The following is a 24,757-nucleotide window of genomic DNA, read 5'->3' as shown; positions in this document are numbered from 1 at the left end:
AAATGACTAGAGCCGGCGCAGCCCATTTACTTGTGTGCGCTGCGATATGGTGTATTGGAGGCGACCCCTCGTGGAATTGGAGGTGGGGGAGGTGAAGGGGCTCTATCTGTTGGATACTGGGGCATCGTGCACCGTGATCCATATAGATGACCCTGTCACCTCACCTCTGTCCACCGGGTTTCCCTATCTTCTATCGGGCTTCACAGGCGAAGAACAGGCTGGCACATATTCCATTCCCCTCTCCATTCGTTTAGGATCACTTCGCACCACGTGGAAGTGTACGCTAATGAAATGGGAGGTGGGAGGTGGAACAGGAGTCCTTGCAGCCGATTTCATGGTAGCGCATGGGATCCTCGTGGATCTGAGAAATCACTGTCTCTGGGGAGCGGGCACGGGGGAACAAGGAGTAGGGGGAGTCAAGGCAAACCCACCGAAAGCACGGGTCGACGGGCGGGAAGTCAAATTCCTGGTTCTGACCCTACACGCTGGCGAGAGAGGCATAGGCCAGGATAGACAGGAATCAGTGCAAGATCCACCGGTCCCCGCCAGTCGCATAGTGGAGGTACCCCAATGCTGTTAGATCCGTGATTCTGAGAGTATGATGTTTTTCAATAAGCACACGGATGCGGTAACTTAACAATCAACAGGTATTTACTGGAGTAGGGTAGTCTCAAGACTGGGGTACAGAGGCATGCTCAAGGCTTATATACAGGTGTGGTCACTGCCGGTACTACAGTATACAGGAGCTGTAAAAGTAGTTCTCTCTTAAAGGTACATACACTACAATTCCTCCCCTTTTAGATTAGTAGTACCCATAATATTCAAATAACAATTAACACTTTAACATGTACATTAAACAACAATAGTCCATTTATAGATTCAGTCTTTGGGGCGGCTTCCTGATCCTTTCAGGATAGCACCTTTCCTGAGGTTCTTGTTCTTGGTGCGGAGGTGATTCTGGCCCCTTTTCGTTGGTTATTTCATCCGTTTCCACTGCTACTGGTTCTGAGGTAGATGCTATCGGTATGTCGGGTTCATCCCCAGGTACTCAAGACATGGGGTTGACTCGTTCCAGTGACGCTAATATCTGTGTACATTAATGGCCCCTGCCTTGTGCATATTGTTCCGGGTTGCCATTTCTCTGTTCGGTAGTCACAGGCCAAGACTTGTTGTCCTACGTTGAAGCTCCTTGTCGGCTTCTCATTGATGTGCTGGAATTGTTTATCTTCAACATTTCTTCGCACATTTGGTCTGAGCAAGTCCAGACAAGATCTCAACCTTCGGTTAAAGAACATCATGGCCGGGGTCTGGTTGGTAACTGCATGTGTCGCGTTTCGGTAGGCTAATAAGAAATTGTCCACCTTATGCTGTAGTGGAATTTCATCGTCGCACATGGCCTTTATCGCCTTCTTAAAGGTTTGTACGAACCTCTCAGCCAATCCATTGGTGGCTGGATGATACGGGGCGGATGTGCAATGCCTTACCCCATTCCTTCTCATAAATTTTTGAAACTCTTCGGACACAAACTGTGGTCCATTATCAGAGCAAATCTGCTCTGGCAAGCCGTTCCTGGCAAATATGGTCCGTAGGACTGCAATTGTCTTCTCTGTAGTGGTTGAGGACATTTTTTCACCTCAGGCCATTTTGAATGAGCATCCACTGCTATTAAGAACATTGAGTCCATGAATGGACCAGCGAAATCAATATGCACCCGTTGCCATGGAGAGGAGGGCCACTCCCATGGGTGTAGAGGGGCATGTGGTGGTGCATTTTGGACCTTCTGGCATCCTGAGCAGCTCTTGGTTAGGTCTTCGATTTGTTGATCGATTCCCGGCCACCACACATAAGCCCTAGCAAGGCTTTTCATTTTCACTCGCCCCAGATGACCTTCATGAAGCTCATTTAGCACTCTCTCCCTTAACTTGGGTGGAATCACCACTCTGGATCCACACATCACTGTCCCCTGGCATACTGACAGCTGTTCTCTTCTGGATGAGAATGCTGGCAACAGTGAGTCGCCATGTGTTGGCCATCCCCTCACCGTCAAATCATATACCTGAGACAGCGTCGGATCATTGCGGGTCTCCTTCTCTATATCTGCGTTCGTTACTGGCAATCGTTCAATTATTGATGAATAAAATATCTCGATAGGGTCCACTGCTGGTGCTTCCTCCACCGTAGGCAGTGGCAGGCGCGATAGCCCATCAGCGTTTCTATGCTGTTTCGTGCCTTTATATTTTATTTCATATTGATTCGCCCCTAGAAACAGTGACCATCTTTGTAACCGTTGTGCAGTCATCACTGGAACGCCCTTCTTAGGATTAAAGATGGAGACAAGTGTTTGGTGGTCAGTCAGCAAGGTGAACTTCTGCCTATGCAGATAGTGGTTGCATTTTTTTACTCCCCATACTAGGCTGAGGGCCTCCCTGTCAATCTGGGCATAGTTGCGCTCGGCTGAGGTTAGTGACCGAGGCGCAAAGGCTATTGGCCTCTCCAACCCGTCTGGGAATTTGTGCGACAGCACCGCTCCAATACCATAGGGTGATGCATCACATGCCAAACGAATTGGTAGTGCTGGGTTGAAATGGGCCAACACCTCTTTTGATGTGATCAATTCTTTACACTTCTGGAAAGCTCATCTACATTCGTCATTCCACTTCCATGGTACCCCTGTTTGCAGTAGGGTGTTCAGTGGGTGTAATACCGTGGACAAATTTGGTAAGAACTTATGGTAGTAGTTTACCAGCCCGAGAAACGACCTCAGTTGTAACACATTTTCTGGTGCTGGAGCCTTGACTACTGCCTCAATCTTTTCAGGGGACTTATGTAACCCCTCTTCATCGATGACGTGGCCACAATACGAGATCTGCTTCTGGAAAAACTCGCACTTGTGGCGATTAGCTCGTAGCCCATATTCCTTTAATCTGGTGAGCACCTTCTCCAAGTTGGCGAGGTGATCACTGTCATTTTCGCCCGTAACCAGGATGTCGTCCAAATAACACTGGGTCCCTGGAATCCCTTGCAGGAATTGATCCATCGCCCTTTGCCAAATAGCCGGAGCCGATGCTACCCCGAACACCAGCCGGTTGTATTGATAGAGACCTTTATGAGTGTTAATCATAAGGTATTGTTTCGAGGCTTCTTCTACCTCCATTTGCAAGTACGCCTGGGCTAGATCAATTTTGGTGAAGCGTTTACCTCCAGATAGCGAGGCGAAAATATCCTCAATTCGTGGAAGCGGATATTGTACCGTGTGAAGGACTGGGTTCACTGTCACCTTAAAATCCCCACAGATGCGGACCTTCTTTGGTTCCCCAGGCGTATTGCTCAACGACCTCTTCATTACAGGAACGATGGGTGTAGCCCACTCACTCCAGTCTACTTTGGACAGTACTCCTGAACGTTCCAACCTTTCCAGCTCTGCTTCGACAACTGGTCTGATCGCATAAGGCACTGGTCTGGCCTTAAGAAACTTTGGGCTTGCATTTTCCTCTATTTTAATCGTTGCCGTTATGCCTTTTAGTGTTCCGAGTCCCTCCTGGAACACTTCTTTTGCGTCAGTTAGCATTTTTGACAGTCATCCAGCTGTGACGTCGTCATCCTTTTTGGCCTCAACCTTCAGTCCTAGTAGTGGTGGTCCTCCATCTGGCAATACATATATGCCCATTTTAGGTATTTCCTGGCCTTTATATATCACTTTCACCCTTATTTTTCGTTTGGGGTAGACTTTTTGCCCCGTGTACTTCTTCAAGACAATCTCTGCAGCTTTCAAGGGTATATGTGAAAATAGCCGCTTGTAGTCCCTTTGGTTTATAACTGTTAGGGCTGATCCTGTGTCCAATTCCTATTTCACTTGGACTCCGTCTCTCTTGAGTGTAACCCAGATAGTCTGGTGATCCTCCATTTTGGTTACCTTATGTAGTTTCAGACAACCCAGCTCCTTGCTTCCGGAGTCTGTGTCACTTTTCTGTTCGTCTGAACTACTGTCCATCACCTGGTGCACCTTTTTGTACTTCTCCTGTGGAGATTTCTTACTGTTGGTTTTCTTCCCAGACCTGCAGACTCTTGCTATGTGTCCTGCTTTTCCACACTGTCTGCACACTTGGTCCTTGAACCAACAATCCTTCTGGTCATGTGTTGTTCTGCCGCAGCGATAGCACTTCCCTGTTCCATAGGACATTTCATTGGTGCCATATTCTTGCGGTCTCCATTGTATCTCTGCAGCGCCCCTTGCGGCTGCTTCGTGTGATACTGCCATACTGAAAGCCTTGTCCAGCTTAAGATCCTTTTCTGATAGAAGCCGTTTCTGGGTTCCTTCACTTTGCAGCCCACACACAAACTTGTCCCTGAACGTATCTGCTAGTCCCGCTCCAAACTGGCAGTGTTTCGATAGCTTGCGCAGTACCGTTAAGTACTCAGCATCGCTTTCGTCTTTGTGTTGTTTCCTTTTATGGAACTTAAATCATTCTGCTATCAGCAGCGGTGTGGGGTTGAAGTGGTCCTGTAGGATTCCTACTATGCTTTCGAAATTCTTGTTCACAGGCTTCTCTGGGGTTATTAGGTTTCGCAGTAACCCATAAGTTTTTGCACACATGGAATTTAACAAAACCAGTGCTTTCCTAGCATCTGGCACTTCATTTGCCCTGCAGTACTCCTCAGTACGTTCCACATATGTCGCCCAATCTTCGACTTCATTGTCGAACGTAGAGATACTGCCAATCTTCGGCATCACTGGGTGTGACTTAACTGTCAAAAATGGCATCTCCCGCGCTTCCCCTTCTTCTCCGCTGGCACAAAATGGCGTCTCCCGTGCTTTCCTTCCTTCCCGCGCTCGCCCTTCTTCTCCGCTGTGGCTTCTAAAAATGGCGTCTCCCACGCTCTTCCTTCTTCTCCGCGGCTCAATGGCATCTCCCGCGCTCTCCCTTCTTCTCCCCGTGGACACTGTTCAGCCCTTGAGCCCTGGCTGTGCTCTGCACGTTCTTTTTTTTTCTGTGCCCCTTTCCTGTTTCCGCCGCTCGGTCCTGAACCCAGCTGCTGCTTTACCCTCTCTCTCTCTCCATTTTGTTTTTCCTCGACGCCGCTCGGTTTTCAACCCCCGGCTGCGCCCTGTGCACTTCACCCTCTGTCTTACCCCATCGACGCTGCTTGGCTTTCTCTCCACCGTTGTTCGGCTCCAGCCGCCGCTGTCGGTGAAGGGTCTGCGCTGTACCTGTCGTCAGTCTATTGCTGATCGTCGTGGCTGGGGAACCAAGCCCGGCTCTCCACAGCCTCCCCTGCGATGTTCACTCTCTGCCGGATGACTGGGCGGTTGCTCCTGGTCGATGCCCGTGCTTCTGGCCTCGACTTTCTTCCACCGCCCTCCCGGAGCGAATCCTCGAAGGGAAATGCAGAGTTGCAGGTAGATTCGAATCGACACTCGTCGCCACTGTTAGATCCGTGATTCTGAGTGTATGATGTTTTTCAATAACCACACGGATGCGGTAACTTAACAATCAACAGGTATTTACTGTAGTAGGGTAGTCTCAAGACTGGGGTACAGAGGCATGCTCAAGGCTTATATACAGGTGTGGTCACTGCCGGTACTACAGTATACAGGAGCTGTAAAAGTAGTTCTCTCTTAAAGGTACATACACTACAGATGCAATAAATGGTTTCACATCAAGCGGTGCAAACTGTTTAAGCCAGGTGCAAGAGTACCAGTAACCGAAGCCAGGTCTGAGGGTAAAGATTCTCAGCCTGAGGCATGCAAAAAGTCACAGACCACACAAGCTGGTGCTGTAGCCTGCTTGGAAGGAGAAGCGGTCCCGCCCACCTGGGGGGCGATTTCCCCTATGGATTGGGACTCAAACAAGGAGGAGCCCGAAGATCAAGTCCCTCCCCCTGATCCGAACGCTATCGGAGCCAAGGTGCCCAAACAGCTGGGCCACGCCCTTGATACGATTCTGGAGGAGGTGGAGTCCGAGGACGGAGATCCCGCCCTCGACTCAAGTTTGGGGGAGGTAGAAATTGGGGGCGGAGATCCTCCACCTGTAGGGACAGGTGAGAAGGAGTTGTCTGCCACAGACCCAGATCGCAAAGGGGCGGAGCCTGAGGGAAGGGAGCCGAAGCCGGCATTCGTGGAGGAGCCATGGGCTGTGAGAGCCAAGGTCCCACCCAAAGGTACACTCATTACGGGAGCCTCACCAAAGGCACCCCCTCGCAGGTCGCCTCGAGCGCCCCAGCCAAGGAAGCCCTGGCCCGATCCCCCTACCTTCAGTAAACGCAGACTTGGGAAACCCCTGGCAGAACGCAGTCCCCAGTTGACAGCAAAAGGGGACAGGTGGCGCTGTACATAAGTTTAAGTTAAAAGTTAAGTTGTGTATATATTAAAGTAATTAGAGTTATAAGTAGTTTTGAATCCGCCCAGTACGTGTGTTTGTTTGGATTGAGGTCGGAAGACCCGATCATGTCTTCACCTTAGCCAGAATCTCTCGGGAGCCTGGCGGCATTGTTTAATTTTGTTGCAGGAACCAGGAGAAAGATGAGCAGGATCCTTGTCGTGGCCGTGATACTCGAGTACAGTGTGGCCTATCGGGGCTTCACTAAGGACTCCACAGTTTATGGGTGCTCTGGCAACAGAGGCCCCATCGCGATCGACGGTACCAGCCCACGGGATGCTGAAGAGACTGCTGCCTATTTCCATGAAGGGAGATGGCCAGGCTGGCTGGGGTCGAACTCTACTGAATACTCCAGCCAGACGGGGTTCGCATACAGAGAAATGTCTCTGATGTGCCCCAGGGTGAGGATCATCGCACCAAGAATCAGCGTCACCGTTGGGAAAAGGATTTGTTTGAACTGTCTGGGACATGTACCTCTGAATCGCTGGTGGTGGCTGCGCAAGTTGAGCAGCACCATGAAGAACTCCACAGTTGAGTGGGAAAGGTTGGGTAACAACACCCATTGGACTATTACGGGGACTCATGGGGGGTTGAGTGTCTGTTGGGACAAATGGTGGGAACCAGATGAGGGGATCTACATCTGTATGTGGGGTTCAGAACGCGCTTGCCCCACAGGCGTCTCCATCTTTTTCCAAAGGCAGTGGCAAGAGGCCGGGAGAGGAATGAGGTGGGACGTTAGCACACGGGCGTGCGGAGTCCCATACTCCCAGATCCCAGTAAATGCCACTGAGCCCATCACCCGCCCCCGCAAGCCCCTGCCCACGATTCCGGTAGCCAAAGCCCGCAAGGAAGGGTGCCCCACCACTACCAATGGACCCGGGAACGGATTGGTATTAGTACCCAGAGGTCAGGTGCTGTACCAAGGGGTACACTACGCGGTGGCTTTGGTGATTTTAAACCTCACCGAGGTGCGCTTGCCTGAGTGGTGCCCCAAAGGAAACGGAACAATTGTACCAGGTCCTGTTAACAAACATGTTTAAACAGTTTTACGAATTCAACTTTGCCGATGTCGACAGAGCCGAATTGTACACCACACCACATGAGGTCTTGGACAGGATAGGGAGGCAAAGAAGGGGTGCGGTAAATGATATTTTCACAGCTTTTAATACAGGAACTTCCGTCATCAACACACTGGATGACGTGGAGCTGCAAACCCAGATCAATGGTTTGAAAACACAGTTAAGAAAGATACTGACTGATGAGAACAAGGTAGTGGGTTCTGAGTTACATGAGGACCAGGCCATGACACTACACTTAAAAGAGATTATAGCTGAGCTGGAAAAACACACCAGAACGGTAAATGCTCTCATCAGGGAGGATCGGAATGCGTCCGATCAGGCTGCGCAGAACGAAGCTTGTGTACTGTACTGGGCGTGGTTACTGGGCGAGGGCCGCAGTAACCTGGAGGATTTGAAACACGGTTTAGTCCCCTCCTGGATTAGCAACAAGCACCTCGCAGCCCTCCACCCTTTTGCGAATGCATTGAGTCCGTGCCAGCTCAGACTAGCTTCAGAAGCCTACCCAGTCCCAGTGGACTGTGGATGGTCTAATCACACCATTTTGGGTATAGTGGTAAGAATGCCGGTGATGGGAACGACATCTAAACCCGCCCCGGTATACAGGGTGGAGAACATTTGAGTCATTCAGGTGGGTGCGCATATTCGCTACACGGGGGTCCCACCTTACGTCATTCGATGGGAGCATGCAATGACGGGTACTGACCTCTCAGGGTGCCGGAGCCGGGGAGCATACATCATCCTGTGTCCCCAGCACTTGAATGCCCATTCAAAACCACAGTCTGGGTTCAGAACTGCTGGTGCAGAGCCTATAAATTGCACCATGGAGGCAATGGCATAAGGCCATGTGCCCCCGCAGGTGGCATATATAGGAGGTGGGACATACTGCGTCACTACTGCAGCGCCCCACTACCAACATTGACAGCATGGTTGGTGTCCGGTTAGTGACAGCAGCTTCTGTTTCAAGCCCAGGGCAGAAGTTCTAGTGGCCCAAGAGCGAATTGTCCCCATTCCTGAACCTTCCACAGTTCACATCACTGTTAAAGAGAATTTCACCGATCTCTAGCGATTCGTTGCACATTTTGTATATATCATTCCCCCTCTCCCTGAACACCTCACCAAGCTATTAAAAGCCGTTGTTGTTTCACAGAAACATTTCTATACACTGGAGCAGAAGACTTTAGAAATGGGGCAGACATATTGGATATAGTGACCCCACCGTGGTGGGACCTGTTCACTAGTATAGAAGTCCCTTCTTGGATTAGGATAGCCTCCCACATTCTTGTAGTGTGCCAGGTTATCATTGTAGTTTATTTACTGTTTGTACACTGTAAAAAGGTCAAACATTCGCAAAAGTATGAGAACAGAGCGGAATGGAGGGAGCATTATGTGCGGGTAGAAGAAGAGACACCCATTTAAGATTTTTGCTGCTCTGTATAAAGTTAAAGTTTTCACTCCCTCCTCTGTATTATTTTGATATGTATTCATGTGCAGTTGATTTTTCGTGTGTGTACTTTATTTTTTTTTATTCTTGAATTTTATTAGATGTGCTGTTATTATTACAAGATAGTGTGTATGCACCAGGTGATGTAGGGGTATTAGGCCCCCCTCCACGCCTGGAAGTGAGTATGTCAAATTTCACATCTGAAGTATTGCCATCTATAGATGCTTAATGTACACTAGGTTTTCTGAAATGGGAAATGCATGTGTCATGGGGTCATAGATAGGTAAATACTGGGGATGGTTTGATTATGGAAAGTCAGAAAATTTTGCTCATGCAGAATTATGATACTTCAAGCAAGTTACAGTATCATCAGGGGGGAGTGTAGGATTCGCAAAATTGAACTTTATATTATAAAGGGTCGAATGGCAGAAGAGGTCATGATTTTAAAGACTGCTTTAAAAGAAGCCTAGGAAAAAGGGGCATTCAAAATGGCCGCCAGACCCCATGACCAACTTATTGGGACACTTTAAAATGGTTCCTGCAGTCTTCAGACAGCTTTGTGGATTCAGCCCACAGTAAGTTCTGGAAGCCGTTTCTGAGAGAACGAAACCAGACACCCACATATACATATAGATTGGAGTCAAGATCGGCCTGTAGATAAAGGCCATCTAAATGTTTAACCAGACAAAAGGGAACAGTTTCATATTCATGAGAAGAGCATCAAAGGCCCATTAAGGACATCACCAGGACATTAAAAACAATGAAGGCCATTCCAGACCAGAGATGGCCCATTACCGGCCATCCAAGAACAGTTTAAAATATAATAACTACCCCGTTGTGCTCCCAGCCCGCCAAAGTTAAAACAAAAGACTAACCTGATTTGGCGTGAGATAAGGGCTTCTGATGAGAAGTATATCTGGGAACCCAGAGGTAGAAAGAAGACATCGAGGGAAGGCGTCGTGGAAAACGGGAGGAAGCCATAAACGGAGCGGCCATCATCAGAGAGGAAGAAGAAAAAGACGGTTCGAGCCGGCGTCCCGCCCCGGGGTAAAACATTGGGAGATCATCGATCAACCCTGGGCCGTTGATGAAACGAGAGGCCATCGACCCGCTCCGGCTCGGGAGAAGAGATAAGAAGAAACTGAAGAAATGATGGGGGCCAGCCCAAGGCTCCTCTGACCGGGGCCAAGCAAACGATCCCCGGCCCCGCCGACATCCAGACGAGCCGGTGTCCAGCCGTCCCCGACCCCCACCTCAGGGGAGAGGTGTGGCACAGTTCGCTGGGGCTCCAACAACCACGTGGAGATGGGACGCCTGAAAGGATCAAACACAGACCTGTTTCAAAACCTTACACTTCCTAGTTGGATTGGTGAGCATGTTTCTGGCCCTTCATAATCAGATCTAGATAGGTTTAAGGGGGTGGGCATTTAAGGGTATAATTAACATGAGTTGTTGTCCCTCGATGTTCCGTGTGTTTTCCCCATTTCATGATGATCTTTGTAGAGTATAATGTGCCTGTATTTGCATTAGTTAGTGCTGTGTCGTTATGATTTGTTTGTGTTTTCCCCTCCCATGTACCTTCTTATTTGCTTGGATCTTGATTTGTTTTACATTATGCAATAAAATTCCATTTCGTTTCATCAAACTTGGTCTATAAGAGTTTCCTCTACATTATAGTTCCTGCCCCAAAGTCCAGAGTACAGAATCTAAGGGGCGAGTGGGTTGAACCACTCACGGTTTTACTGTGCAAGAGAGAGAGGCCTCTAGAGACGGAAACCTCTGCGATCTATAACCCCTTACACACGTCAAACATATTTGCTTTCCAACGGTGACGCTGACCCTCGTGGTAACGACTCGTACCCTGGGGCACAGGAGGGAGGCTTCCCCATACGTGAATCCGGTTTGGCTGGAGTACTGAGATGAATTGGACCCCAGCCATCCTGGCCACATTCCCTCGTGGAAGTAAATGGCGGTCTCCTCTGCATCCTGTTCACCGCTCCCATCGATCGCCAGGGGCGCCTTGTCTCCCGAACACCCGTAGATGTGGGATGCTTGGATGTTGCGCCTCCTCTCCACACTCATCCCGATCAGGGCAAAAAGATGTAAAAGAACATGCAGCCAGGTCTCTAAGAGATTCTCTGGCTTGGTGAGGCATGGTCGGGTCCCACGACCTCGACCCAAATATACACTCTTAACAGACTACTTAACTTAAAACTACCCATCACCTTATTTAACTTAAATCAAAAACACCCAAACTTAAGCTAAATAATTACACTTTACTTAAAACTTAACTTAAACTAAAACTATATACATCCGCCGCCCGTCTCCAGGCGGCCAGGCTAATCTCTGGTCGGACTGCGGCTCGCCGCTACCCCCGGCGTGACCGCACCGTCCTTCACTGTTGGTCCCTCGCAGCCCGTGACTGCTGGCTGAGGGCTTGTGTCCTTGAACCTCTCCCTGACTTGAGGGGCGGCCCTTGGTAACTGGAGGGCTGGTGACCATGGCTTTCTCAGCTGGGGCGTCCGTGGGGACCTTCTACTAGGGGCTTTGACGGGTGGGGCTTTCTTGGCCGATGGGCCTTTAACCCGAACCGCTGCTCCCCCAGGCTTGGCCTCTCCCGAACATGGGATGGAGGCAGGCAACTTTTCGCAGCCTGCTGCTGCGGGCTGAGAGTCTCTGCCCCCAGGTCCCACGGCTGGGTCCGGGGCAGGGTTTTCAACCTCAGGTCCCTCCCTCTCTACACCTGGGTTAGGGGCGGGGTTTTTGCCCTCAGGTCCCTCCCCCTCATCTGGATCCCAGAAGAGAGGGGGAGTGTCCCAATCGATGGGTGGGATGATCCCTCCCTTCAAGCAAGCCACAGCGCCTGCCTGTGCAGTCTGTGAACTCCCTCCTGCTGCAGGCTGAGGATCTTTATCCTCAGACCTTTTTCCAACTGGCTGCTTTCCCCTTCCAGGTGTAAACAGTGTACACTGGTTGATATAACCAGTGGCCTGTTTTAAAACCTGTGCTGAAGGTTCGTCTGCTGCCCCGAATGGACCTTCTAGTGGCTCCCCTTTCTCTTTCCTCACCTGGATGGCCTTACAGACGGGATCTTAAGGGGCCCGGACCTGCTTTAGGTCCGGGGCCAAAGCTACCCCGTGTGCCTCCCTTGTCCCGGACTGCGGCTGCCGGGCCTGCTCTACAGGGATCCCATAACTCTCCTTCGCTGGCTCCCTGCTCAGCTACCTCGTTGGTCCTTTGGTTATCCTCCAACGTGGTAGGGAAGTATCCCAAATCTATGGCCAGAGGTTTGGCCATTTCCCCAGCCTGTTTGTTCCCTGTGGCTCCCATTAGGCTAAATGGGGCCTTCTTAGACTGGGGAGGATTGGTCGGGTCTTCCGAATGGACCACCGTGCTGGAAGCTCCAGTGTCCACCGAATATCTTCCCTGCACCGTCTCCACCCGTATCTTAACACAGGGCCGGTTCCCCTCATTGTTTGCAAGGGGACACAGGTCGACAGGCTGTGCTGGCTCTAGTCACAACTGTGGGTTGGATGGGGCTGATGGCATGAGAGCACCGGTGGCGGCTGCTACTCTCCCCTGGCCAGTCAGTAAGGACCTCATGGCGTCCAAAAGTGACTCGACCTCTGCAGAAGGGATCCCTGCCCCTGCCTTTTGGGCTGGGGCCGTGGGATGCTTTCCCTTGTTATCTTTCCAAGTGTTTTTGCACTCCTTCCGCCAGTGACCATCCTTCCCACACCCATAACAATTCGCCTTTGTGTTGGGGGGGTTATTCCCTTCCTGGTGCCACTCTTTCCTACCCGGTCCGGGTTTTACCTCATGCACCTTTCCCTTGGGTGGGTGTGCATCGGCTCCCCTACCGTTTTTATAGGCCAGAGTTAGCTGCCTAATTACCGTGAGCTCTGGGGTCTGGAGATCTTTGGGGTCGAACCAGGCTTCTGCCTTGGCCCGGACCTGTGGCAAGCTGTTCGCCACCAGTCAACGGAGCCAATGCGTCAGGGAATCCCCGTTCAGGAACGTCCAGCCTGGCGTCCCCGGGCAAGCCTTCTGGTACACCGGCCACAGCTGGTCCGCAAAAGCCTGCGGGGTTTCCCCTGAGAGCTGGATCGTCTTCTCCACATGGGAGAAAGGACTTCCCTCATCCATCCCCATGGCCCCTAGAACCGCATCTCTAAGCTCCTCATACCCGCTCTGCCCCCTTTTATACTCATCAGAGAGGGATTGGAGGAGGTTACTCTCCAGGGAGAATAGCAGCATCTTGGCCTTCTCAGCGTCATCGCAGTCATTGATGCTGGCTGTCTGCTCTATTTCCCTGAAGTGGATTGAGGGGTCTCCCTTTGCGTAAAGCTTCGGGACATGGCTGACCATCGCCCTGAGTTGTTGGGTGTTAAAGGGTAATACGAACTGGTTTTGGAGGGGTCCCTCATTGTCGCCATTGGCGGGTGGGCCGAACCTCCGATGCCGCGCTGGGCACATCAGTCCTGGCTCCGGCCTCTCGGGCGGGGTTTGCTCTACCTCCGCCTCCACCTCTGGCTCCACTTCGGGTTCCACACCCGGTTCCACGCCCCCTTGCTGCCAAACCTCGCTGAAACTTGGCGCTACGGGTGGTGGCCATGAGGTCTCCTCTCTCTCAACCGGGTCGTCCCTGGGCACCACCGGTGACGTTGGAACTGTCCTCTCCTCGTTCCCCATAAAATCTGCCTGGCCTGCCTTTGGGCTTATGAGGCATACCATGCCTTTTGCCCTCCGGAGGTCCCGGCTCAGATTTTCTATCCTCTCTTTACAGGGGCCGTGGTCTGCCTCCTCAAACCCCTGTTCATTTGCTAGCTTGTAAGTGGTTTTTACCTCCTGTACTTTCTCTTCCTGTTCCCTAATCTGCCTTGCCAAGCGGGCGTTTTTCTCCCGCAACCTTAACTAATTTCCCTTGGCCTCGTTGACTTGGCACCGTAGGTATTCCAACTAGGCCTTGTGTTCTCCCACTAAGTGAACTCTTTCTTGGTTCAAAGCCTGCAAAGCTACTAGTAACTTCTCCCCTGCGAGAGCCTTATCCTGGATCTCCAGGGCTGACTCCCTTAACTTGACTGCTTGTGCTGCAACGACCCTGTCCAAAAGCTGGACCTGCTTTTTAAAGCACATCAGCCAAACTGCCTTCTCTAAGGACTTCTTGTGTTCCTTTCCCTCTGCCCACTTAGCTGCTGCATCTATCGGACACCCAGCCCTTAACAGAGTGGTGATCCACCTTGCTAAACACATAATCAGAAATCCTTTCCTCCATCACGGTTCACTCATCCAAACCACTGTCTACTGCATTGCAACCTTGTTGCCGGTGTCCTGCCACGGTCACCATTTCTGTAGGGGGTGGCGTGTGGTGGTGTTTGGCCAGTCAGTTATGCCTCTGACTGTTTTGTGAGTGGTTCGAATCGCTCCCACGCCCCTGGGTTGTAGACACCGGACTTAGGTACAAGGCGGCGGTACAGGGAAGACTCGAGTAGACAGGTGGTTGGATGTAAGCAAAAACCAAGATTTTATTGAAGAGGAAAAACTGATACAATCTTATGGAAAAATTACTAGTGTAGACTTCTACAGGCGAAAAATACAAAAGAAGAATAACTATATACTTATACAGGGAATGGGGAACACACGGCACATCGAGGGAAAACAACTATCTTAACAATCCCCTTATCTTTATCCCACCCCCTACGCCTAACTAGGTTAAGCTATGAGGGGGTCAGAACTTCATGCTCACCAATCAAAGGGTTTGTTGGACTCAAAACAACGGTTGGGTTCGGGGTTCGCTCTTGGTACTCTCTGGAGCCTGCCGTCATCACGTGGCCTCCGAGCGCTGCAAGGGCGTTGTCCAGGTTCGAGTACCCCAAAGTTAAAGTCTCTGTTTGGGTGCTTTACCTTGCAGGGATGATTCTTCGTTGACAGCCGACAGATTGAGTTGGTGTGCAGATAGTTGAAGGTCGGCTGAGGCTGAAGGCCCGATAATTCGAAGCCTCCCCTCAGTTTGTCTCCTCAGTTGGTCTTCTTCAGCCGGTCTTCCTCAGGTGGCCTTCCCTCCGGTGGTCTTCTCTCCTCCCCTCGTCACATCCCGCCTCGCCTGGCCTGAATTGCCCATGTCCGCCCGACCCGGTGCGGGGGCAATTCCAGATGGAGTGGGAAAAGGGCACGGGCAAAGGCCAGGGGGTAAGCGCGGGACGGGGAAAGAGCGTTAGCCATGAGGGTGAGGGGTCGAAGAGCAGCAGCACCAGGACAGCACAGCACACCAACCAACAAAGAACCCACCGATTGCTACCCGGGGGCCTTCAATTATACCTTTGTCGAAAACCCTTACCTGCGCGCCAAATCAGGTTAGTTCTTTGTCTTACTCTTGGCGGGCTATTTTAAATAATGGTAGCGATCCATACTGTTTTTAGATGGCCGGTAATCGCATCTACCGGCCCGATAATTGACTTGTATTGTCATAAAAGTTCCTTGATGGGCCTGTCCTTGATGGGCCTGTCCAGCCTCGATGGCTCTGTTAATCTGTTTCCAATAATATATGTAGACTGCTTGATGGCCTTAACTATAGGCCTAAACTGAATTTAGATTTGTCTCCAATTCGGTCTAATGCATAGTTCAGAGTCCTGTCTGGTTTCAAAATACAAAGGCCTAGAAATTGGGTTGAGGCGCCAAACTGGTGCCAAGTTCGCCTGAGCACAGGATTTAGCGCAGCGTTTGAGGCTTTAGCGATCGTCAGATATTCAGTTTCATTGCCCCTAGAGGGAGACGGGGCGAGGCTCTCTTAGGGCGCTGAAACTGAATATCGCAGTGCAACGTGCCGCAGCGCCACACGCTGCGGCATGGCACACTGCGGTACTGCAGGCCTTCCTCCCATTGTTAAGGGGGAGGGGCCTGCAACAGCACGATCCCGGATCGCGAATGCCAGCAAAAGAGCCCGGCACCGAGGAGAGGTGCCGGGCTCTCGGGAAACAGCCGGCAATGCCACCGGGGGGGGGGTCAGGAGGCCGAGGACGGAGGTGCTGGCAGGCAGCCGCCGAAAAAGGCGGCCGCCCCGCACCTCCACCTTAACTTGCGCTGCTGCTGGCACAGTAAGGCCCCGTGAACCAGGCGCGGGTAGCGAGCGGCGCAACTGCGGCGTTCGCAACCAAATATCGCGAACGGGGCGCGAATGGGGCGCTGCGCACACCGATGACGTCATCGGTGGCGGCGCAGCGCAATAGGCTAACGCCACCATTATCGCCCCAACTCAATATCGCGGGAGGCGCAGCCAGTGGCGCTACAGCCACTGCCTGCCTCTTTAGGCGCTAACAAGTGGCGCTATTCACCCAATTTCTCCCCCAAAGTCTCTCTTCACAGAAACCTGCAGCTTGGGTTTCGATCCACAAGCTGTCTGCGTTGCAGAATCCATTTTAAAATCCCACAGGCTTTCTGCCATGAGGCACGGACGCCATCTTGGTTACCCTTTTTGATTTAAAATGTCCACGCAGGGACCCGTTTATTAATAACAGCCTTCAGGGAAATGCAGAAATTTTGCAAATCTTACAGGGTTTACAGGCCGAGGAGCAGCTTCCTAAACATGAGTGAGCAGCAGTGCCAAAGGAGGCTGAAACTTACACGCGAGATAGAGGTGACATCTGTGCAATGCTGCACCAACACCTGGAGCCCAGAGGAGCGACTGGATACGCCTTACCAGTGGCTGTCAATTTTTTTTGCTTCAGGGTCCTTCCAGGACTCAGTACCATGCTCAAACAAGTCTGAGATAGAAACAGGATCATTTTTGAATTCGGAAACAAAACAAAACAGCCCGAAAATTGGTTCAACAGCAAAACCTTCTGTAAGAAGATTAGGAAGGCTCCACAAACCAGATTTAAATTGGATTTATAGTTCATTTAAAAGAAAAAATGCCAGGAGTTTTTGTTATGTGGTACTTGTAATGCTGGGAAAGGTGAGTCCATAGTTTTGTTGTATTTGAGGGGAATACATACATTTTTTTAAGGGGGAAGCAGTGTCATGTATTATCACATGGTTTGGTATGAGCATGCTCAGTTCACACTGACCTAATAAAGCAAGCACATGGACAACAATTCATTGTGTCGCTGTCCTCCATTTGCTCTGCCCACGTATATTATATACCCCTAGATCCCTTTGCAACTCTACCGCATTTCAGCCCTTAGGGCTGGATATTTACTGGGGCGGGTTGTGTTGGAAATGGGAAACCTGAATGGGAAACCCGGAAGTCTAGGTTTCCCTGCATGTGTGGAGTTTTAACTTCACATTGTGCAGCTTTTGGCCCTGACAGGTACCGCGCCCTGATGTCAGACTGATTGACAGACTTGGCTTCCAGTCAGGCAGGGAGCACTCCAGGGGAAGCCGCAGGACCAAGTAGGTCTGATCCCCAACCCCGGGCGGGGGTGTCAATCCTGAAGGTGGGGTCCGATCGGAGACCCCGGATGTGTGTCAGATCCCCAGCCCCAGGAAGGGGTCTGATCCTTGACCCCGGCGGGGGTCTGATCCTAAAGGGGTTCTGTTCCCCAACCCTGGGGAGATCTGATCCTGGGGAGGGGACCTGATCCCTGACCCCCAGGGGAGGATCCGATCCCAGGGTGGGGTCCGATCCCCGACCCTGGGAGTGATCCGATCTTGGGATGGGGTTTCCCTCCCAGGAAGCGGGGTCCAATCTTGAAGTGGGGGCTCAATCCCAGGGTCATTATATGGAAGGAGTCTGATGGTGGGGGAGATTGAGGGGGCCAGGAGGAAGCACTCCTGCTCCTCCTGGCCCACAAGGAGTGCTGTCCTCTCCTCGCTGCAGCTGCCGGGTTTCTAGAGGCTCGGGAAACCCGGCTGGCCACAGTAAAACCGGCAAAGTAAATCTGAGTCTTCCAGCCTCATTAACATATTTAAAATGTTAACCCCTGCCTGGGAGCAGGTTGGCTGTCCATCCCTTGTCCTGCCTCAATAAAGCCTGGAAGTCGGCGGGTTGGAGCAGCCTTCCCAACATGCTTGGAATTTTTGCCCACCCTCCCGCGCCCACTCCCACCCATTCACCCATGGTAAAATACCCCCTTAATTGTTTGGTACTTTAAAGATGTTCATGCCATATTACACACACAATAGACCATTTAAATTCCCTCAAATCTCCTTCCTGGTTAGGACTAATGGGAACAGCCTTAGCAATAGAGGAAAGGGAAATTGATCCAAACATAAATGTTTTCAGCCCACCCTATGTTAATCCCATGCCACAGTAAAAATAAATTCCCAGGTCCTACAAAGATAATAACCTCCATCACCATGGTTCCCTGTGTAATGTCTTTTAAGTACTCGTGACTCAAAATACAATTGTTATCCACACAAAACATTATTTGAACAGATTGTATTCTGTTCAATTTATCAATTTGTAACTGCAAAATACAAAGAGAAATCAAAGCAAATGTCTGCATAGAAAGTAACCTGACATGGACTGTGACCTTGCTGGAATAGCCATGTTTAAGCAATCATAGCTGGATGCCTATCTGGGTCAGTTACACAAAAAGCTTGTAGAATTAAAGCTGCACAGGAAAACATCCAATCACTATTTTAAGCCACTGTGGTGAAATGACAGATTCCTTGCCATCGGGCATTTGGCCACATGAGATGCAGTATTACTCGACCTGCAGCTGCTCCGCTCAGGTAGAAACTCTGTCAACATTATTCAGATTGATAGGAAAAAAGGTTACGTTTGTCCAAACATAAAGCAGCCCATCGGCCTGTTTAGTACATAGGCGTTATCATCATTATTTCAGGACCACGATATAATGCTGAATCATGTTAAGTGATGACAATTCATATTTGTTCAACTTTTGAGGTAGAGTGTGCATTTTGCAACACAAATAAGTAATCAGTTGAGTTCAGCACTTTAACATAAAATAGAACAACTGCCCTACGTGAGACTGCCAGAGATCGGCTAATCCTCTAGTGGTTAATCTGTGACCTACTTTTCCTTACTGGTGCACAGTTCATAACATAGTGCAGTGCAATGACACAAGCAGGATTCTTCTTTTAAGTAGGCAATAGTCTTTGTAAATTGGGTGATACCGTATAAGCTAGGTGCTGGTGATATGATTACTCACCATAAAAAGTACCTTCCTGTACACAAGTGCATAGAAATTCAATGACACTGCACCTGTCTTACAGGTGTAAAATGTGCGCCAAAGCATCCAATATGGCAGGCGATATGTGTGCTCACATTCCACACTGGCTGTACGTACGTGCATTTTGCACTGACGCCATATTGGTACAGGCATGAAAAGAAGCATCCAGTGCCCGTGCCTGAAACAGGTGTTAGTCATTTTGCACATGCAAATAAGGAGCCTAACGCGAGGTGCCAAGCGAGCTGTGTTCAGGAAAACCAGATCTACATGAGGCTTAACCAGTGGTCCTTAAAGGGACCATTGCATGCTGCCACCAAAAAGGTACGATTTTTCAAACTACTTACCTGAATGTGAGGCTGGGAGGTGCAGGAGTGCTCATCCCAGATCCACATTTAAACCACAGGCTGCTGCCGGCCACTGCACATGCTCCCTTCTGATCTCCATCTCACCTCTCTCCCGATCATCCCCACCCTCTCTGTTCCAATTACCCCTTCTCTTGGTTGCCCCCTCTCGGAATCGCTACATCGCACCTCTCCCAATCAGCCCCCCTCCCTCCCTCTTCTAATCAATGCCCCCTCCCTTCCTGTCCCAGTCAATCCCACTCCTGGTTACCCCCTCTCCCAATTCCCACCCTCCCCCCTTGCAAGACCAACCTGCATCGCTGGCAGCAGCCTGAAATTAAAATGATGTTCTCCATCAAGATGCCTGGGGATGCCCAGCAGGCATCTACAGCTTGCCGGTCTGATTTAAATGAGGTTCAATGCCCAATATCGTTTAAACACAGGAATCGATCCACAATTTCTAAGCAAAAGACTCTCCTACTGTCAGTACAAAACATGTATTTAACCAGACAATAGAGCTTCTTTTCTGTCTCTTGTGTTCATGGATGCTCGTAACATCCATGACAAACAGCCCCTGAGTGATCGTTTTTTTATTAATAATTGTGACAACATTTTATCAAAAGCAAAGTCTGTAACAAGGATATATGTAAAGTCTGGATGCACATGGAATCAACTGGTAGTAGGCCTCGGGGACTGACTTTGGGCCTTCATTTAATACTAAGGGAAAAAATTGGGTATCACCCATTTTGGGGCGCTAATATCGGCCGGGCACAAAGTTTAGCGCCCAACGCTAATTATCGCTTCCGACCACAAAATTCGCCTCTATCGCCCCTGGAGGTGACTTGTGTGCTAAATCAAGCACTACCTACCTCTCTTACGGCGGAAGCGTCGGGAAGTGAGGTGCTACCTCAGAATGCTACCGTTGCTCAGGTGATGTCAGTTACCATGGAAGCCAAACAGACTGGCGCTGTCCAGTTCTTAAAGGGGAGGGGCCATCTTGCTGGCCAGCCACACCCTGCTCATTGCAGCCTTGAATCTTGGCCTGGAAAGACCTCTAAAGCAATTGTGTTGGAAACACTAATGGACATGCCCAGGGAAAGAGCTCGGCGCTTCAACGACCAGGCATTGGTGGCACCGGTTGGCGCTGTTTAACGGAGATGGGCAATGCTGTTCCCTGAGAGTGGCAGGAGGCCATTACCCTAGGAGTTCCAAAGGGTGTGGAGGGAGGTGGCTCAGCACATCTGCTCACGGAGCCTGATGTCAAGGACCTACACTCAATGTCGCAAGAAGTTCAATGACCTCACTCGGGTGGTCAGGGTGAGTAACTGCTTTTCAATACCTCTACATCCCTCCATCTCAACTTCACTTTGTGCCCAGACGGTTTAAAAACCCAAATGCCCAACACTCATCTAATTGTTTGTCCTGAATAAATGACACAGAGTTTGTAATATAAATAAAAAATGTTATTATTACTTTACATCTTTGCTGATTTGACTCATTGCAGCTTTGCCCGCAGGGTGCTTGCGATGATGTGCTTTTTCATCCCAGAAGCCATCTTCTCTGTAAATGGTTGGAAGCAGTTTCTTATCAGCCGTTCAGGGACGGCCCTTGCAGTGGCAACATTGTGCACCTCCCTCCCACGTTGGAGCTGCTGATCCTCCTCTTCATCCTCCTCTGCCTCCTCCTCCTCTCCCTCTCCCTCCTCCTGAGGTGGTCCACCAATGGTGGCAATGGCTGGGTTCTCATGATTGCGAGGTTGAGAATCATGCAGCACACAACAATGAAAAGTGAGATTCGCTCGGGAGAGTACTGCAGGGCTCCTCCTGAGTGGTCAAGACACCAGAAGCATTGTTTTGAGACTCTGATGGTCTGCTCAATGAGGTTCCTGGCGGCGCTATGGCTCTCATTGTATACGAGCTCAGCAGGAGCGTTGGGGTTATGGGGCGGAGTCATCAACCAGGTGCAGAGTGGGTAACCCTTGTCCCCGAGGAGCCACCCACTAGGTTGACACGATGGTTGGAAGAGATCTGCGACACCAGTCCGGTGCAGAATAAAAGCATCATGGCTGCTGCCAGGATAGCAGGCCTTGACGGCGAGGATGCACTGTCTGTGGTCCCACACCAACTGAACATTCCGAGAGTGGAAGCCCTTGCGGTTTCAGAACAGCTCTGCATTCTCATGAAGTACCCTCAATGCCACATGCCTTCTCCTTTTGTACAGAGCATTTGTCACCTCCCAGATGCAACAATGGACAGCGAACTGGGAGATATTCGCTATGTCCTCAGTTGAAGCCCAGAAGGAGTCGCTGACATAGAATTTGAGGGCCACTGTCACCTTCACTGCCACCGACAGAGACGTCCTGGTCCTGAGCTGAGGCTGGAGCTCTGGTTGCGGGTGGGGGCAGAGCTCAGTGATCACCTCCTTGCTGAAACACAGCCTTCAGAAATACTGCTCCTCAGACAAATGAATGTATGAGAATTGCTCCCAGAATACCCTGGGAGGGTAAGGTCTCCTGTGCAGAGGCCTGCTGACCCTCCTCCCTCTGGCCACGATTGTCACTCTCTCTCTGCACCTCTGCTGCCTCTGAAGGTGAATCTGGAGCACAACGCCCCGAGTTAGTGCAGCCCCCATAAAATATTTAATGAACTGGCCTCCACCGCCCTCTGTGGCAGAGAATTCCACAGGTTCACCACTCTCTGGGTGAAGAAATTCCTCCTCATCTCAGTCCTAAATGGCTTACCCCTTATCCTTAGGCTATGACCCCTGGTTCTGGACTCCCGGCCATCGGGAACATCCTTCCTGCATCTAGTCTGTCCAGGCCTGACAGAATTTTATAGGTTTCGATGAGATCCCCTCTCAATCTTCTAAACTCCAGTGAGTATAAGCTCAATCGACACAATCTCTCCTCATACGTCATTCCTGCCATCCCAGGTATCAGCCTGGTGAATCTTCGCTGCACTCCTTCCATGGCAAGAACATCCTTCCTCAGATAAGGCGACCAAAACTGCACACAATACTCAAGGTGCGGTCTCACCAAGGCCCTGTACAACTGCAGCAAGACATCCTTGTTCCTCTACTCGAACCCTCTTGCTACGAAAGCCAACATACCATTTGCCTTCTTAGCCGCCTGCTGCACCTGCAAGCTTATCTTCAGCGACTGGTGCACAAGAACATCCAGGTCTTTTTGCACTTCCCCTTCTCCCAATTTATTGCCATTCAAATAATAATCTGCCTTCCTGTTTTTGCCACCAAAGTGGATAACCTCACATTTATCCACATTATAGTGCATTTGCCATGTTTCTGCCCAATCACCCAACCTGTCCAAATTGGACTGGAGTTTCACGACATCCTCCTCACAGCATACCCTCCCACCCAGCTTTGTGTCGTCTGCAAATTTGGAGATACTACATCCAATTCCCTCGTCCAGATCATTAATATATATTGTGAACAGCTGGGGTACTAGGACCGATCCTTGTGGTACCCCACTAGTCACTGCCTGCCACTTGGAAAACGACACGTTTATTCCAACTCTTTGCTTTCTACCTGCCAACCAGTTCTCTATCCAAGTCAATACCTTGCCCCCAATCCCATGTGCCATAATTTTGCACGCTAATCTCTTATGCAGGACCTTATCGAAAGCCTTCTGAAAGTCCAAATACACCACATCCACTGGTTCTCCCTTATCTATTTTACCAGTTACATCCTCAAAAAATTCCAGTAGATTAGTCAAGCATGATTTACCTTTTGTAAATCCATGTTGACTTTGTCCGATCCTGTCACTGCTTTCCAAGTGCTCTGCTATTACATCTTTTATAATGGACTCTAGCATTTTCCCCACTACCGATGTCAGGCTTACGTTTCTATAATTCCCCGCTTTTTCTCTACCACCTTTTTTGAATATTTGGGTAACATTAGTGTAGTAATCTGGGATGTTATGATTAAGGTTATCCGCCAGGTGGTGCTGTAGCCAATGCTGCTGCTAAGGTCAGAGGTTTGCTTCCTGTTAAGGTCAGAGGTTTGCTTCCTGCCAAGGTCAGCAAAGGTGCAATGCCTGGATGCAAGCCTGCCTGGCTGTTGCCCAGTCATTTAATAAAGTACTCGTTTTAATCCTAATACCTCGCCTCTTCGAGTCCTTGTCTCACTACATGGATTTATCACATTTGGCGACAAGGAAACTAATGGACTCTGAATAAAGAAAAAAAGTCTGCCAGGACATTTAAACAACAAAATTACGAGCTACGGTTAGCTACCAGCTGGAAGAGAGCATGGCTGCCACAGTAGGAATGGTTACCGCTTTTGAGAGTCAAGCACAAACCTGGGAGGAATACTGTGAAGTGTTGGGTTATTTTTTCAAAACAAATGAAATAAATGATGCCGGAAAAAGGAAAGCCATTCTGCTTAGTTCAGTGGGAAGCCAAACCTACAGTTTGATGAGGAATCTGCTCAGTCCTGAAAAGCCTGGAGACAAATCATTTGTTGAATTAGTGGCCTTGCTAAAAGAACATTTCAACCCTAAGCCTAGTGAGATTGTACAGCAGTTCAAGTTTAATTCAAGGAACAGGAAAGAGGAAGAGAGTGTAATGGACTATGTAGCGGTGTTGCGTAAATTAGCACAAGATTGCAATTATGGGAACAACCTGAAGGAAATGCTGAGCGATAGGCTAGTTTGCGGAATAATGGATGACCGAATGCAACGCAGATTATTATCCGAGACTGGGCTTACTTATGAAAAAGCATTGGAATTTGCTCAAGCCATAGAGACAGCGAACCGAGATGTAAAAGAAATACAGGGTTCAGACAGGGCTAATGCTACGCAAGTTGCAGGCCAGGTTGTTGTGCACAAGTTGAACATGCATCAGAAACCACAACGTGAGCATGTGAAGGCATGTTATAGATGCAAGGGCGATCACCTGGTGAGTGAATGCCGATTTCTGGAGGAAAAGTGCTACAAGTGTGGGAAACAAGGACACATAAAACGAGCTTGCAGGGCGAAAATGCAAACCAAAGGGGGAGGACAGCAAAACCAAGGGAGAGAAGTGAAAAACATGGAGCACATCATATCAGCGGGGAAGCTGAGGAAGAAGAGGACATGTTCATAATGTATAGCATGTTAGAGAACATTCCAAAAGTGGCTCCTATCACATTGCAAATGACAGTAAATGACTCTAAGGTGAACTTTGAAGTGGATACAGGGTGCGGCGTGACCATAATGAACAAGGCAGAGTACTCCAAATTGTGGAACCGTGCAAAAGTTCCAGAGTTAAAGCCTTGCTCCCTGCATCTTAAAACATATACAGGTGAATGAGTAGCGACATTAGGTACAGCTAATGTAACTGTGCAACACAGGGACACAGTGGAACAGCTACCTGTAGTTATAGTATCGGGT

Source organism: Somniosus microcephalus, chromosome 5 (genome assembly GCF_052327205.1).
Source record: "Somniosus microcephalus isolate GS21.2 chromosome 5, FLI_Smic_1.0, whole genome shotgun sequence".
Taxonomy (NCBI): Eukaryota; Metazoa; Chordata; class Chondrichthyes; order Squaliformes; family Somniosidae; genus Somniosus; species Somniosus microcephalus.
This window is presented reverse-complemented; position numbering follows the sequence as displayed.